The 15,445-nt window shown below is 44.2% G+C and overlaps 1 long non-coding RNA gene across 2 annotated transcripts; it reads right to left on the bottom strand.

Annotated features, from left to right (window-relative positions):
- Window positions 1-4,329: 4,329 nt before the first annotated feature.
- On the bottom strand, window positions 4,330-7,193 carry LOC129489380 (uncharacterized). Of its 2 annotated transcripts, none has more exons than XR_010114709.1 (3): window positions 6,865-7,193; window positions 5,664-5,720; window positions 4,330-4,821 (listed from the first exon to the last, which is right to left on the bottom strand). It is a non-coding gene; the product is annotated as an uncharacterized lncRNA (long non-coding RNA). The 2 variants fall into 2 exon arrangements; XR_008659961.2 differs by lacking the exon at window positions 6,865-7,193 and adding an exon at window positions 5,809-6,850.
- Between the last annotated feature and the right edge of the window lie 8,252 nt (window positions 7,194-15,445).

Below are 15,445 nucleotides of genomic sequence, written 5' to 3'. Positions count from 1 at the left end.
ATAATATATTTGCTGGACTTTTAGGGAGTGTTAGAAGGTATTTGATAACCATTCTGAGACACTGATTTGAGAATATCTACTTCGAAACCTACCATGATTCCCTGAATCGTGTGTAATTACTGGCAATTAGATTTTAGCTATTCTGTTTCATTTTGAGATCTATTTATTCAGAAATACAAATATTATTTTTTAAAAGTTTGGCAATCTCCTTGATATGGTTTTTAATTCTAGTTTAAAAAGACAGAATATAATCTGGAATGAGTTTATTAATTCTGGTTGGTTTTTAAGTAATGTCTTAGTTTAATTAAAGATTTTTTTTCCCTTGGCTGGGCGCAGTGGCTCATGCCTGTAATCTCACCAAGGCGGGCAGATCACTTGAGGCCAGGAGTTCGAGACCAGCCTGGCCAACATAGTGAAACCACATGTCTACTAAAAATACAAAAATTAGCCAGGTATGATGGCACACACCTGTAATCCCAGCTACTCAGGAGGCCGAGGCAGGATAATCACTTGAACCCGGGAGGCAGAAGTTGCAGTGAGGTGAGATCACACCACTGCACTCCAGCCTGGGTGACAGAGTGAGACTCTATCTCAAAAAAAAAAAAAAAAAGAAAGAAAAAGAAAAAGAAAAAAATTCCCCTCAAAAGATAATATTTTGTTTAAAATTCAGAATAATCCTGCTGCATTCTGATTCAAGCGTATGTGGTACCTAGTATAATGTACATATGTAGAATTTCATCTAGAAATTCGCTGTGTGGTCTACAGCAGTCCGTGTAGCATCTCCAGCCAGAAGTTTCCTGAGGATTTGGACTAAAAGATACTTCAGCTGCTTTGTATGGCCATAATTCAAGGTATCCAAGAATGAATAAATATTAATACTGAGCTGTTACGAAGAGAAGCATGCAGTCAGGACGATTTTCTCCGTGGAAAGCTTTCAGAATCGAAACAGAATGCATTCACTTTTTCTGTGCTTCCAGAGCACCTTGTGTGTGCCCTCCTCCACATGATAATACAGTTATCTGTTGTCTGTCTTTGCTGTTGAACTTCAAGCTGCAGCAAAAGCAAAGATTGTGTCTTAGGTTTTGTGACTTTATCACAGTGCCTCACAGGTAATAAGCATTCAGTAACATTTGTTACATAATACTAAATTCCTGAGGTCTTTTTGGTTGGGTGCTGAAAAGCAAAGCTGGGGGCACTTTGAGTGGCTGTTGTGACATGCTGCTACTTGGCTCAGCCCAGTGGGTCACCATTCCATCAGCACCTCCCAGGATTTGCCTTACAATCTGATGGTGGGAACCCCCTCCCCAGGAGACAGTAGCAGATCTTTACAAAAAGCCATATATTTTGTATAATTTTACATGGAAACAGAATTAGGGGAAATTGAAGACAAAGAAGGCCAAAAAAATAAATTTATCTTTGCATTTTATTTCTCCCATTCTTTGGTTGTTGGTAACTCTTTCAGAATCAAAGTGGAAGAGGCCAATTAAAACATTCCCATTTATGATTAAAAGCAAAATAGTTCCTGGGCAGAAAAGCTTTCAGTTTGAGTAGAAAGCAAAGTGGGTAGGCCGAGGTCACCATTTCACTTTTTCATCGGTGCCATTTTTTTTTATCCTTCTGCTCCGACTTTATTTTATCATTTTCAATACCTTTTTAAGTAATTCAGCCCACTCAATTATTCCTTAACAAATTTTTATTGATGACCTCTCTTGAGGATGGCATGTGGGTTGCTTGCTATTAGCTTAATGTCGTACAATTAATATCTTCTCGGTATTCCTTCTTTATTCAACAAGTAGTACTGGTAAGGGCCAACCCATCTTTTAAAGGTAAACCTTGTCCCAGTTAAACACAAGAATGAAATCACTATAGATCTATTATTTCTCGGAACAGAATATTTCCATTTGCATAAAATAATTTTCCTTTGACAAGGTGCCAAGAAGAAACACCTCATGCCCATACTTCACAGTGCTCTTTCTATGGCATTAAGAATAGAAGAAATTGCCACCGTGGCCTTCATACTATTATTCTCTCCCCTTGAGCCTCCCAACCCCTCCTGATCTATAGCATCCTGGCTCCTTAAGAGGCCTGTCTCTGAAACGCCCAGGATAATGGACAAAAGGGGATCCCCTCCATGATGTAATTTCACACTAAGCAGACCGGTTCACAGGTTGCAATGTTAAGGTCAGCTGCAGAGACTATAACCCTTACATTGGTGGAGAAATAATGGCTTGAGTCAAAATTTAAATAAAATTTAAATGTGAACAAGTCAAATGATCTACAAGCCGTAGGGACAAATGGTCTAGCAGACCAACATCATACTTAAATACCAAGAAAAAGAAATAGTTACTACTCTCAGGGGCACACTATAACATTAGAAATAACACAGCTGGTTACAGAGTGGACACCTTCCTTTAAAATTTAGGCAGGCAAGTTAATTCTTCTAAATATGAGTCCTAATCCACAGAGTAATGAGAAAGTAGAATATTTAGGAATGAAGACTTCATCTACCAATAGACAGATATGATGGTGAATTTTTCATGTCAACTTGACTGGCCCACACTGTCCAGATATTTGGTCAAGTACCACTCTGTTGAGAGTTTCAGGAAGAATCTGCATTTGAATAGGTAGACTCTACATAGCAGAGCCCTCTCCCCAGTGTGGGTGGGCCTCATCCAATCAGTTGGAGGCCTAAATAAAACACAAAGCCTAGCCTCCCCTTAAGTAAGAGGAAGTTTATCCTGCCTGACTGTTTTTTAACTAGGACATTTGTATTTTCCTGGTTCTGTACTTGAACTAAACTATCTGCTCTCCTGGATCTCAAGTCTGGAAGAAAACCATTGGCTGTCCTGGGTCTCCAGCCTGCTGCCTCACCCTGCAGATCCCGGACTTGCCCACTTCCATAATCACATAAGCCAACTCCCTTTCTCTCTCTGTGTGTGTATATATATATGTATACACATATGTATACACACATCCTGTTGTTCTGTTTCTCTGAAGAAACCTGACATACAGCACGGTTCAGCGAGAAAGTTCAGGCCAATTTCACACCTAGACTGAGAATCATTCTGCACACTTTGGTATGAGAGACTTCATCTCTGGAATGTGCTGGGCATCAGCACAATGATCCATCTGAGTCTGCAATGGTCTGACTAGTGGTGCCATTTGCCAACAAACCACAGGATACCCCAAGGCTCAGATACTCTTTATTTTCTGAGCCTCTAAATTGATCTAATAATTTTTCCAGTTGCCATCTAAACATCTGTGTTTGACACTTTCTATTCTGAAGGGACTGAAGGAGCCTCCCACACAACCAAGCACCAGTATCTGTAATGTCTTTTGCCCCCTGCAGGCACATGTCCTCATCCTTACTTTAATTTCATAGATTAAAACACTGGATCTACTTGTGCAGTTGGTTTCCTAAAATTAAATCATCATTTTCAATTATTCAGTTGTCATGAGTATTCCTTGTTACAGATATCTGTGTATGTATGTGTGTGTATGTGTATGTATATGTTAATACATGTTAAGCAAATCTCTTTGTTTTCCTTCCTTTCTTAGTCTTCTATCATGTAACACAAGGTATATTGACTTAGTATCATAAGACTTGAGTATTGCTAATTTTACATCATAGTATATAAGTTATGAGCTATCAAGGAGAAGAGTAGACATCTCTCAAGGACTTTACATCCTTTCTGGTGAATGGTTGTATGCAGGATAATTGTGTTATGTCAGGTGGAATTATATTGTTGTTATTGTCTTTACTTGGAGAGTAAGTATGGCTTAAAGAGAGGTGTATTAGTACCAAGTTGACAAGGGGTGGACCTGTGATGGATACTTTCATATGTCAACTTGGCTGGGCCATGGGGTGCACAAATATTTGGTTAAACATTATCCTGGGTATGTCTGTGAAGGTATATCTGGATGAGATTAGCTGACTAATGAATCAGCTGACTTAGTAAAGCAGATTTCTCTCCCCGATGTGCATGGGCACCATTCAAACCAATGGAGGCCAAAATAGAACGAAAGGCGAGGAAGAGAGGATTTGCTCTCTTTGCTTGCCTATTTTAAGCTGGGACATTGGTCTTGTCCTGCACACAGACTGGAACTTACACCATCTGTTCTCCTAAGTCTCCAGCTTATAAGTGGCAGACTCGGGGACTTCTTAGAATCCATAATAGCATGAGAAAATTCCTTCTAATAAATCTCTCTGTGTGTGCATGCAGGCGTGTTCTATTGGTTCCGTTTCTCTTGAGAACCTTGACTTATACGTCAGTCCTGACAGCTTAAGAAAAGATGAAAAGGAAATTACAGGATGAGACTTTTTGGCATCTGTGCTTTGTCTATGGTAGTTTAGGTAGTTTTCAACTTACAAGCAGGTGAAGAGGACATGTGTGTGCCAGGGCAGAATGGCTTGAAATTCTAGTCATTTATCCTGCATCAGTCCTGTAAACTTGGATAAGTTACACAAAGTCCAAGCCATAGCTTCTTCGTCTGTAAATAAGGAACTGTTAGTTTCCCAGGACTGTCATAACAAAGCACCACAAACCGGGTGTCTCAAGCAACAGAAGTGTCTTCTCTCACTGCCTGGAGGCTGGAAAGCTGAGCTCAATGAGTCAGCAGGGTTGTTTTCTTCTGTGGGTCTGAGGCTGTATGTGTCCTGTGCCTCTCTCCTCATTCCGTGGTGTCCAGCAATCCACCACACTCCCTGGTTTGTAGATGCATAACCCCAGTCTCCGGCTCTGTTGTCACATGACTGTCTTTCCTTGGTGTCACTATACTTGTGTCTCTTCCTCACTTCCTCTTGTAAGTTACCATAGTGATCTTTATTTTATAGGGATGATAAATGGATGGACCTCACTCTATTTAGGTAACCTTACTACAGAAGCCTTTTGTGATAAATAAAATATCACCCCCCCCTGCCCCTTGCTTACGACCCTCTCTCACACTTTTTTATTCTTCTTTTTTTTTAGATGGAATCTCACTCTGTCACCCAGGCTGGAGTGCAATGGCATGATCTTGGTTCACTGCAACCTCTGCCTCCCAGGTTCAAGCAATTCTCCTGCCTCAGCCTCCTGAGTAGCTGGGATTATAGATGCATGCCACCATGCCAGGCTAATTTTTATATTTTTAGTAGAGTCGGGCTTTCACCATGTTGGCCAGGCTGGTCTCAAACTCCTGACCTTGTGATCCATCCACCTTGGCCTCCCAAAGTGCTGGGATTACAGGCATAAGCCACTGCGCCCGGCCTTTATTCTCCTTAATAGCGTTTATTACACCAGACATGTTGTATATTTGAGTTTGGTTGTGGTTCTTCTCCTGATAGCAGAATAGAAACTCCATGAGACCAGTTATTTTGTCTGTTGGGCTCACTGTCACCCAGAAGAGGATGAATAAATCACTGGACAAATAAATGAATGAAAGAGTAGACTGGGAAACAGAGAAGTCATGAAAGTTGCCCAGTGCACAGCAGACCTAAGGTTCAAATCCAGGATTTTCTGATATCACTGCCCATGCTCCATGGCTGGCCCTATCACCCTGCAGTAAAGCGGTAAAGCTCAGCTCAAGGCCAACCACCGCCCAAGGCTTCAGAATTGGGAGCAGAGCAGAGTTGCTTCTGGAATGGGCAAGGCCTTAGGGCTTGACTTTTTCTTCTCTTCACTCACCTGCACCCCTCAGATACTGCTGTAGATAAAACCATCACTTTTCTAGGACGAACATTTCTAGAAGGAAAAAAAAAAAAAACTTTTTTTAATCTATGCCAGCTGATGCTGTTCATCCAAGTGCTTTGTGGAATGTCAGAAACCATACCTATAATCTAATGTCAGGGTTGGAAAATATCTGAGATTTTAGTTCAAAATTCTTATTTAGTTGATACAAATGCATGGGCCTCTGTTGTAGCGAGTTGAAACAAAGATGAACATGTTATGTACACTTTCTTTTATATTTTTTCTCAGATTCATCGCATGTTTTTTTGTCTTAAGAAAATTAGAAAACTCCTCTGCACTAGAGATTAGTTTACTCTTCTTTTGTATTTCCCATATCAGTTATTGAAAGCACTAAATTATTTCTTAGTCGTTTACTGCTCAGGAAAATGTATTATCAGTCAGCTTGATTTCATTTTTTTTTTTTTTTTGAGGTTCAGGAAATATGCACCTCTGTTACTTTGTTTATCTATCAATTTTTTTGCTTTTTAAAAACAATATTAGAAAGTATTGTGCATAAGCGTCAGCCTTTGCTGTAGAAAGTGTCTTCTTTAATGAAGAGTGATACGTAAGGAATCAACAATTCTGCAGGCAAAGGTTCAAGACCTCAGGGTTAGGCAAGGGACAGGCCTATAGTTGTTTAGGGTTTCCTAGGAATTGTTTGAAAATTTCTCCAACGAAGAGAAGAATCTGAGTTACTCAGAAATGTATCTGCGTGCCATGGTTATTTGGGGTCTCTCAAGAGCATCCCGCGATAGACGTGGACACATCCAGCGTTCACCACTCCAGCATTCACTGTGCTGGGTTTAGGGATAGATGAGGAAAAACGGACCGAGACGCGTGTTTCTACGCGCAATGAGCGGATATAGGTGTGCATCTTGGGAGTGGGCTCTTCGAGGCCTGCATTTTATCCTGCAAACTCCCGGCTGATGCCTAAGGAATATCGAGTTCAGAAGCAGCCCCCAGAGGCCCAACCGGACCCCGGCCCAGGCCCGCTCCTCTGAGCAGCGCTGGCCCCGGCAGCCGTCAGGAGGGGAGGCCTGGAGGCCCCAGGAGATCCAGAGCTATCCACAGGGGCCTGGAAAGGCCAGTTAGGCCGCGAAGCTTTGCCAAATGTGCAGTTGGAAACGTTCAGATTCTATATCTAATACTCGAAGCTCACCAGCCCTGCCATGCATGCACGTAGGAAATTAGAGATTCCGACAGACGGGAGGGTGGGACGGTCCCTTTGCAAATCTGGCCGCTTTGGCTCCGCGCGGCTGGCACGCCCGCCTGGCCCGCGTCCAGCGCCTGCAGCACCGCCCGGGAGCCCGCGGCGCCCAGAGCCCTGAGAGCGGCGCGGCTTGGGGGTCGAAGTCACTGCGAACCCTCGCCCGGCGGTGGGGTTCGGGGGTCCTCCTCCATTTCCGCAGGAACACGGCGCGAGGGTGGCGCGGGTAGTGGCGACGGGGACTGCCAGGGGCTCCGGCAAAGGAGGCCGCGGGTTGGGAGGGGCCTCCGACGCGGAGCGCACGTTACCATGGCGACGCGTTTCCCTGGTTACCTGCGGGGCCGCGTCCGGGAGGAGCCTGAGGGCCAAGAGGGCGGACGCGCGGTGGGCGGGGCCTGCGGGGATGCCGGGCTCTACCCAGGAGCTCCGGGTCCCGAAGCCCCCTGCCGCGAGGCCTCGGAAGGGGACGGCGACCTCTGGCAGCGGGAGCGCCTCCCCCACCTGCGCGAGAGCGAGGAGGTCCCACCTGCCTCAGCTGTCCTACCTGCGGGATGGCGGGGACACCCTCACCTGCCTCACCTGCCCCACCTGTCCCTCCTGTCCCACTTGCCCCATCTACCCCACCTGCCCTACCTATCCAACCTGCCCCACCTACCCCACCTGCCCCACCTGCCCCACCTGCAGGACGACAGGGACTTCCCACCTGCCTCATGCCCCACCTGCCCCACCTGCACCTGCGCGGAGGCCCAGGCGCAGCGGGAGCACCCAGTCAGGCCTGCCCTATGGCCCAGCTCCCAGCTCCCAGAGCCAACCTGACGCCTGGTTCCAAAGAAGTCAGTCTTTCAAAGGGTGTTTAGTGTAAGGGTAGGTCCTGAGATCCCAGGACTACAGCCATCATAAAGCTGACTCCGAAAGGTCTACATGAAAAGGGGATTATAAAATCCCAGAAATCGCCGGGCGCGGTAGCTCCCGCCTGGAATCCCAGCACTTTGGGAGGCCGAGGCAGGAGGATCCCTTGAGCCCAAGAGCTGGAGACCAGCCTGGATGACATAATAAGAACCCCGGCCTCAAATTTAAAAATAAAAATCTCAGAAAGCCCTTTCCCCAGTGAGGCAGCATGCAATCTGGAATGTCGAGGTGAGAAGATGAACTTCAGATGAACTTAGGTAAACCTTCCCCAGTTCACAGCTTCTCCTACATCCTTTTTGCCTCTCAATCTCTGATGTGCTCTCTGTTGCTAGCTGGCTCCCTCTCTCTCCTCTGTCTCCTTCTCTCTCGCTCCCTCCCGTCTCTCCTCTCTCACTTCTCTCTCTCTCTCTTCTCTTTTCTCTTTCCTCTCTCCCTCCCCTCTCTTCTCTCTTTCACTCTCTCTCTTTCTCTCTCCGCGCCCCCCCCACCGCCCTGCACAATACTTCCAGGACTTTCCCTCAGGTAGCCTCAGTTTCCCACTAAGGTAAGTGCTGAAGGAACCAGGGAGCCGGTACTTGAAGGTTTGGGGACCATTTTACTATTTTCGAGCTTTGCCAATTTGTTTTGTGTTATTAAAAAAAAAAAACAAAAACACAAAACAAAACTGCATGGCCTAGAAACACAGAAGCACAGACCACTGGACTCTTCTCTTGGCCGAAGAGCCACCACTTTCTTTCAGATGCAAAACGCTATTGCCCCAGTTTCCCAGGCGGTCTCAATCGAAAGGGCGTGCTTCTATAGCACGTGGTTTCTATGGCATATTGGATGGACACTACCGGTGGAATTCAAATACTCATAGATTTCTGTTCCCCCCTCCACCTTCCCCCTTTCTCTGCATAGCGGGGAGCCTTCCTTATCCACAACGGCCTCTGAGTCCCTGCCATCTCCCCAGGAGGAAGAGCCTTCCTGCCTTTGGGCTCATCATTCGAGGTGGCTCTGGAAGCCGCTGTCTTGCTGGAGGCTGTTTCCTGTGGGAAACTCCTTCATACTGTTGGGCAGGTTACCCAGGGCTTTCACCTCATCTCCCACGGAGCAACCTGTGGACCAGGGGCTCTCAAGGTTCAAGTGACATAAGCCTTTGGCTCTCTCAAAGGCCAGATCCCCATGTGCCACAAAATCTCCTGGCCAGGGTCTGGTGGGGAGAGTGAAGTCCTTTGTCCCCACCGCCATCCTGGGAAGGCCATCAGATGGGCTGGTCTCACCTTTGCTGCAATGGCTCTCCCCTGCCTGGGATACAGCTCAAAATGCAAACTCTAGGATTCATGTCAGAGGTGGCAAAAGAAGTGACAGATAAGAAATACACGCTTTGGGACATTAACAAAGTGAGGAGGAATTTGTACACCTTTTCTTTGTGTAGCCGTTGAAGATGTTGGAAGAAACTTGAATGTTCCTTCTGAGCCAAACCCTCTTGTTTAGTAAAGTCAAAATAATGAGAATTAGCCTGCACCTATATATAACTCTGACACCACCTACACATCCCTTTCACAGAGGTGCAATGAGGATTATTCGGTTACTGTTTATAAAAAGATCTGGAGACAGAAATCGTTACTTACAAATGCTAGATATTATTAAGGATTTAGATTATAATATGATAAAATGTAAAACAAAAAATAACATGAATTTGTGGCATGTATGAATAATAGGCTTCTAGGTTGCATGTCTGTTAGCACAGCCAGAGCAACCACATTATTTGGAGCTTACTTTGGGGTCATTTGAAACGACCTGACACAATTGAATTTAGAAAGTTATTCAAGACTCCTTGTTATCCAGGGACACTGAATTACCCAGGCTTAGATGGCTTCCATGAGTTTGCTTTATAAGTGTCTTTGAGATGGTCTTACAGGCTATTCAGGCTTCTCGTAAAATAGAGTGGCGTTTGACTTTCATATGCCTTACATTTCACATCAGGAAGCTCAGCTTTCTTTATGCTGATAATATTTTTCATATGCTAAGAACTCAAGTCAATGAACATGCACTTAGGTAAACTAACCACTACTCACTTTCATTAATTTCAGAGTAAGCAAATGGACAGTTCACAAATTTTAAAATAGCTCTTCTCTTTGCAGAACCCAAGTTTTAATTTTCTACTAAGTTTTGAAGGCCAACTTCCATCAACCAAGGGGTAATAATCTAGGTATTACTATAGAGTTTATTAAAGAGACATTACCATAGACTTTATTAAATACAAACAGATCACCCCAAATTGAAGTGAGTTTACAACTTGCAAAATTCTTTAATATAGTATACAATTTATTTAGTATACTAGTCATTCTCATCTATCCCATGGGGTAGGCAAGTGTTATTATTTATATAGTGTTGATAAAACAACAGAATATCTGGGATGTTAGGTCACTTGTCAAAGGCATCAAGTCTATCCACTACACTCTATGGCCTACATGTATAGAAATTAGTGGCTCATTGGGAACAAATGCCATTGACAAGTTGCAAAGCAAACATGCAAAAAAAGAAAAAGGAAGAACGGTGAATTCATCTGTACAGCTGTATGTGCGCACATAGAAACAATTTCTAGTTCTAACTCAAAAGCTTATTTTGCTTTGTTTTTAGCCACACTTGTGTGCACAAAATAGAGACCCCAGCCATGAAACACCGCACATACAAAGCTAAGACACAGAGGAATCCCCTCATATGAAGACAGAACAGGAGAAAACACTACCATTGAGTCACAAGTGTGCTCCCACATTCTTCCTCCGGGACACAAAGACAAGACACCGTGAGCTAGCTGACATGGACTGAGGATCAGAGTATACTCCAAGGGTATGTCACTCGGGATGCAGCCCAGCAGAGAGAAAACTGATCCTTAGTCTTCCAAATAGACCAGTTAAAAAACGCATATATTCCCTAAGAGCTCACAGGCCTAATTAAGTTTTTTTGAACCTGATCAAAACGTTAATTACTTTGCACAAACTGAGCAAACATATAGATGTCACATCCTATGAATGTTTCTTTCAATTGCTGTCCTGGGAAGATAGATAGAAATTAAAATAGTAAATCATTAAGTAGACTACACGCCTCTCTTCTCCTTTGTTCTCATGGGTATTAAATCTTTACTGACTATTTTGTTTTTCTTTATAGTCAATCAGAGAGGATATTATAATACCAATTACTAATATTTATTGAACACCTACTCTTGTCAGGCACTTTACCTCTGCCCTGTATTTAATCTATCAATAAAACTACAAGACAGATTTGAGTATTTGCATTTTATGCGCATTTATACTCAGAGAGACCGAGAATTTGCTCTAAGTTATTCAGTTAAAAAATGGTGGACCTGGCTGGGTGCAGTGGCTCACGTCTGTAATCCCCAACACTTTGGGAGGCCGAGATGGGCAGATAATGAGGTCAGGAGTTTGAGACCAGCCTGGCCAACACGGTGAAACACTGTCTCTACTAAAAATACAAAAATTAGCTGGGCATGGTGGCAGGCACCTGTAATCCCAGCTACTTAGGAGGCTGAGGCAGGAGAATTGCTTGAACCCGGGAGGCAGAGGTTGCAGTGAGCCAAGATCACACCACTGCACTCCAGCCTGGGCGACAGAGTGAGACTCCATCTCAAACAAACAAACAAAAAAGTGGACCTTGAGTCAAATACAAGTTGGTCTGACTCTAAAGGCCGCGCATCCTTTTCCCCCCATGCCACCCCATCTTGTCAATGAAGGAGGCAAATTAGGCAATCCCACTGCATCAATACCTGCCTTGACAGACTTTGGAGACCTGGCTGGCTTAACTGTGAAAATGCAGAGAATTCCATTTGTTTCCACCCAATTTAACATTGCTGTGCTTGTCTTCATCTACATTTCTTACCTATAGGTGTTTGTATGTAAGAGTGGGATTGCTAGTGGATCGCATACTATGCTGAGTCCTGGAAATATGCAGAAAGGTGTTCCCAGAAATTGTCCTTGATACCTTTGTCATGAGTTTAATGAATATTAATCCAGGAGAGGTCTCCTGTGCTAGCCAAAGTGGGGCATATGCTTTGCTTCTGTAACACCATGTTCACAGCCTCAAGGAGCACATGGACTTGTGTCTTGTGTACCTGTCTGTCTGCTTTCCTTTTCTTCTCATAAACGAAATTCTCTTCCCATCTTTTTAAGATCCTTTGAAGGGTATCACCCTTCTCTTCTCTCCTGCATTCAGGGACAATTGCAAACTTTAACATAACCCAGAATTCCAGAATTCATTCTAGAGCAGCCCACACAGTGCCCTGAGGAGTCTTCTATCCAGAATCAGCTGTCCAAGGAACGTGGTCTCTTGTCCTGGGAGCTCCTGGAGAAGCCACAACTAGCATACGGTCTCACTCGGTAATTAATTCATTCAGCATATGATGCCTACACTGGATACTTGTTGAATTAATAAATAAGCAAAACTCATCTGAGCTACTGATATAGATACCCTGAGAGCTCCACATCAGTGTCGTGCACTGCATTCATCAGCCCCAATGGCAGTCACGTAGAGCTTATTTACTTTTGTTTTATGCACAGTTATAACAAATTTTATCTCATCCCCATTATCTGAAAAACAACACATTGCAAGGAGGGAGGAGTCATTTTCATTAACAAGCATGCAACTATCAGCGAGAAGGGAGCCTGAAAACAGAAGAAGAGGCAGAAAACGTAAAAAGAAGCAATCAGCATTCCAAAACCACTTGGGAAAACAACGTGAATCCCTCAGTGGTCCCAGAAGGAGTAAAGCACATGTGATCTAAGAGTTAACATCCCTCACAAGGATCCAAAGTCATGCGAAGGGTTGAAATTGGTTCCCTAATGTTTATTTTAAGAGGAGGAAAAGGGAGCGATATTTTTGGGAAAATGCTAAAAGTTTCAAAGTGTTAGCATGGAGAATGGGAGAATGATGTCTGTGTTATTCAAAAGTCACCTACAGGAATCCTTCCTTACTACACTGTTTTTCTCACCAAAAGAAATAACTTTGAAATCTGTGCTGCTCTGACAGAGCCTGGGATGGCAAAAACTCAGCCTTCAACGGCTCCTTCCACTCCAGGCTGCCATCCTCTGTGGGCACTCATTAGGATCGTGAACGCGATCATCACGGGGGACTTCAAACGTACCTGCTCACGGTAGTTTGGTTTTCATTATGTGCCGCAGGCGCTTTCTCTAACCCTCAATGTAAATTATTTACGTGTTAAAAAGATCACTTCCTTCTCACAGGAAAATAATAAAAGGAAGCATAAAATTTGTATTTATGTTTGGTAATGCCTGAATCATTCATTCACAGTTACTCTTTGTTTAACAGTGATGCTGAAAATAATAGAGTCATAGGTAGCATTTATCCATCTTCATATGCTAGCATTTACACAATCATCTTAATTAAAAATCACAACCATAGAAAGTGTGGACTATTATCATCATCCCCATTTTACAGATGGGGAAACTGAGGCCCAGAGGTCCATGTGTCCAGAGCCTTCAAGTTATCCAAGAGCCTTCATGGACCTTGCCTTATGCATATGGCACTGCTCAAAGAGCTCAAGGCCTCACTGCATTAATGTCTATGGGAGCCTCTCTGTTGACCACATCTGGGTATAAGGGACTTTCCTCTACATTTGCAAACTACCTCTCAGTTTGAATCAGATTAATAGTACCATTTTAATTCCAACACGGTGGCAGATACTATTATAGACAGCAGGGACATAGATATGACTGCAAAATGTGGCCTTTGGATATGAGACATTGGTGGTATAGTTGAGGGAGTCACGGAAAAGACAGGCAAGAAGACATTGGTGATGTGGTAAGGCAGACACCTCTGTACATTCACCAGGTACGCACAGAAAGGGCCGTCTCGCTGAGCCCGGGTGGCAGGTGGGCTTCCTGGATGAGATGACAGGTAATTTCATCTTGGAGGCTAAGTAGGTGTTGTCCCAGTGGGGAGGGGCTGAATGGGAATACCAGGTAGGAAATACAGGATAGGATGCCACACAGAGGATGGGCTCCAAGGCTGATATTCTAAGAGGGAAAGGGGAAGGGAGAGTGGAAACCCTGCTGGGAGGTGAGGGTGGGGTTACGGAGGGTCTTATGCATTGGGAGAGGGGCTGGGACTTTACCCTGTGGCCTAAGTATTCTCCACCTAGGGACTATAGACACTTTGGGCCAGATCATTCTTTGTTGTGGGGGGCTGTCCTGTGCATTGTAGGATGTTTGGCAGAGTCCCTGGAATCTTCTCACCAGATGCCAGTAACAACACCTCTCCCCATTGCCAAATGTCCCCTGGGGTGGGGGAATGTTCCCCATTGATAGCTGCTGCTATAGATGGCGGGCAGTCTTGACAGGTGACTCAGCAGTGTTGTGTGAGGCCAACTTGGCACCATTGTCACATTCCTTTGGAAGCTTACAGGAGAACGGATTTCAGCGGGAGAAGTCTAGAGGCAGAGAAGCTAATAGGAGCCTGTTGCAATACATCATAGGAAAAGTGATAATGGCACAAGAGGGGTTGGACATGAGAGAGGTCAAGGAGGGTAATAGTGGTAGAACCTCTTGTTGGTTGGGGGTGAACAGGGAGCTGGAAGTGATGTTGTTAGTTACAAGAAAGGAGTCCAGGAGAATACTGAAATGTCTTGGCTGGAGAATTGGGTAGAAGTTATTGACCAAGACAAAGAAGGTATGAGATGGAGCAGGTTTGGAGGAACAGTTAGTAAATTCTGACCTAGAAATTGGAGCTGGGGAATAATTTTCTGCAGCTACTTCAGAGGGGGGAAGAGGCTTTTGTAACTTAACGTTAATGCAGGAAACAGCAGTTTCTCTTCCCAGAGAGCTTGCTGTTCAGGAAGTACACCAATATCTCTACCCCCACGGAAGCAGTGTTTCCCAGAACACACTTTGGAAATCCACGTCATCACTTTGAATTTAAAGGTTTAAAAGGAAGTACAATAGGATCCAAGAGACAAAGAAGATGTAATTCCAGAAAGGAGTACTTGAGTTAGATGAAAAGGATAAGTCAGATTTCAAAGGGCAGAGATGGCAGACAAGGCCGAGCCTTCCTCTCTCCTCACCTTGGTCTGGGGACGATTCCTACACTGAACTTCCTTCAGAGACTTAGACAGGCCAAACGTTCCCTTTACCTGAAGAGGTTTCCCAGCCCTTTACCTGAAGAGCCCTCGGTAACATTCTCATTCTCAGTCATAGGAAGCTGTTGCTTCTTTTTATTGCCTTTGCCATGTTTTGTGATTATTTTTCTTTCTTTGCTATTTGTTAAACTTTGGTCTCAGCCCCAGGTATGGCATTCCCACAAGAGTAGGGATGATGACTTTTATTTTCTTAATTCTATCCCTAGTGCCTAACTCGGTGCCTTTAACAGGTGTCGCTCCATATATATTTCATAATAATTTATTTGATATCTTTGTGGAATAAATGAATAAATGATGAATGTGAGCAATGGCACAAGGAACAATTAGAGTGGAAAATCATAGAGACATTGACCAACGGTCTTTTATGAATGAACTTTGGCCTTTGAGACAGGAGGAGAGGAAAATTTGACTAAACGCTGGCTGGGGTCAGGGCTAGGAGGGCCTCTAGCATGATCTGTGGGATCTGGACTT

This window comes from Symphalangus syndactylus, chromosome 1 (genome assembly GCF_028878055.3).
Source record: "Symphalangus syndactylus isolate Jambi chromosome 1, NHGRI_mSymSyn1-v2.1_pri, whole genome shotgun sequence".
NCBI classification, from domain to species: domain Eukaryota; kingdom Metazoa; phylum Chordata; class Mammalia; order Primates; family Hylobatidae; genus Symphalangus; species Symphalangus syndactylus.
The sequence above is the reverse complement of the archived record's forward strand: the minus strand, read 5'-3'. Positions and strand labels throughout refer to the sequence as shown.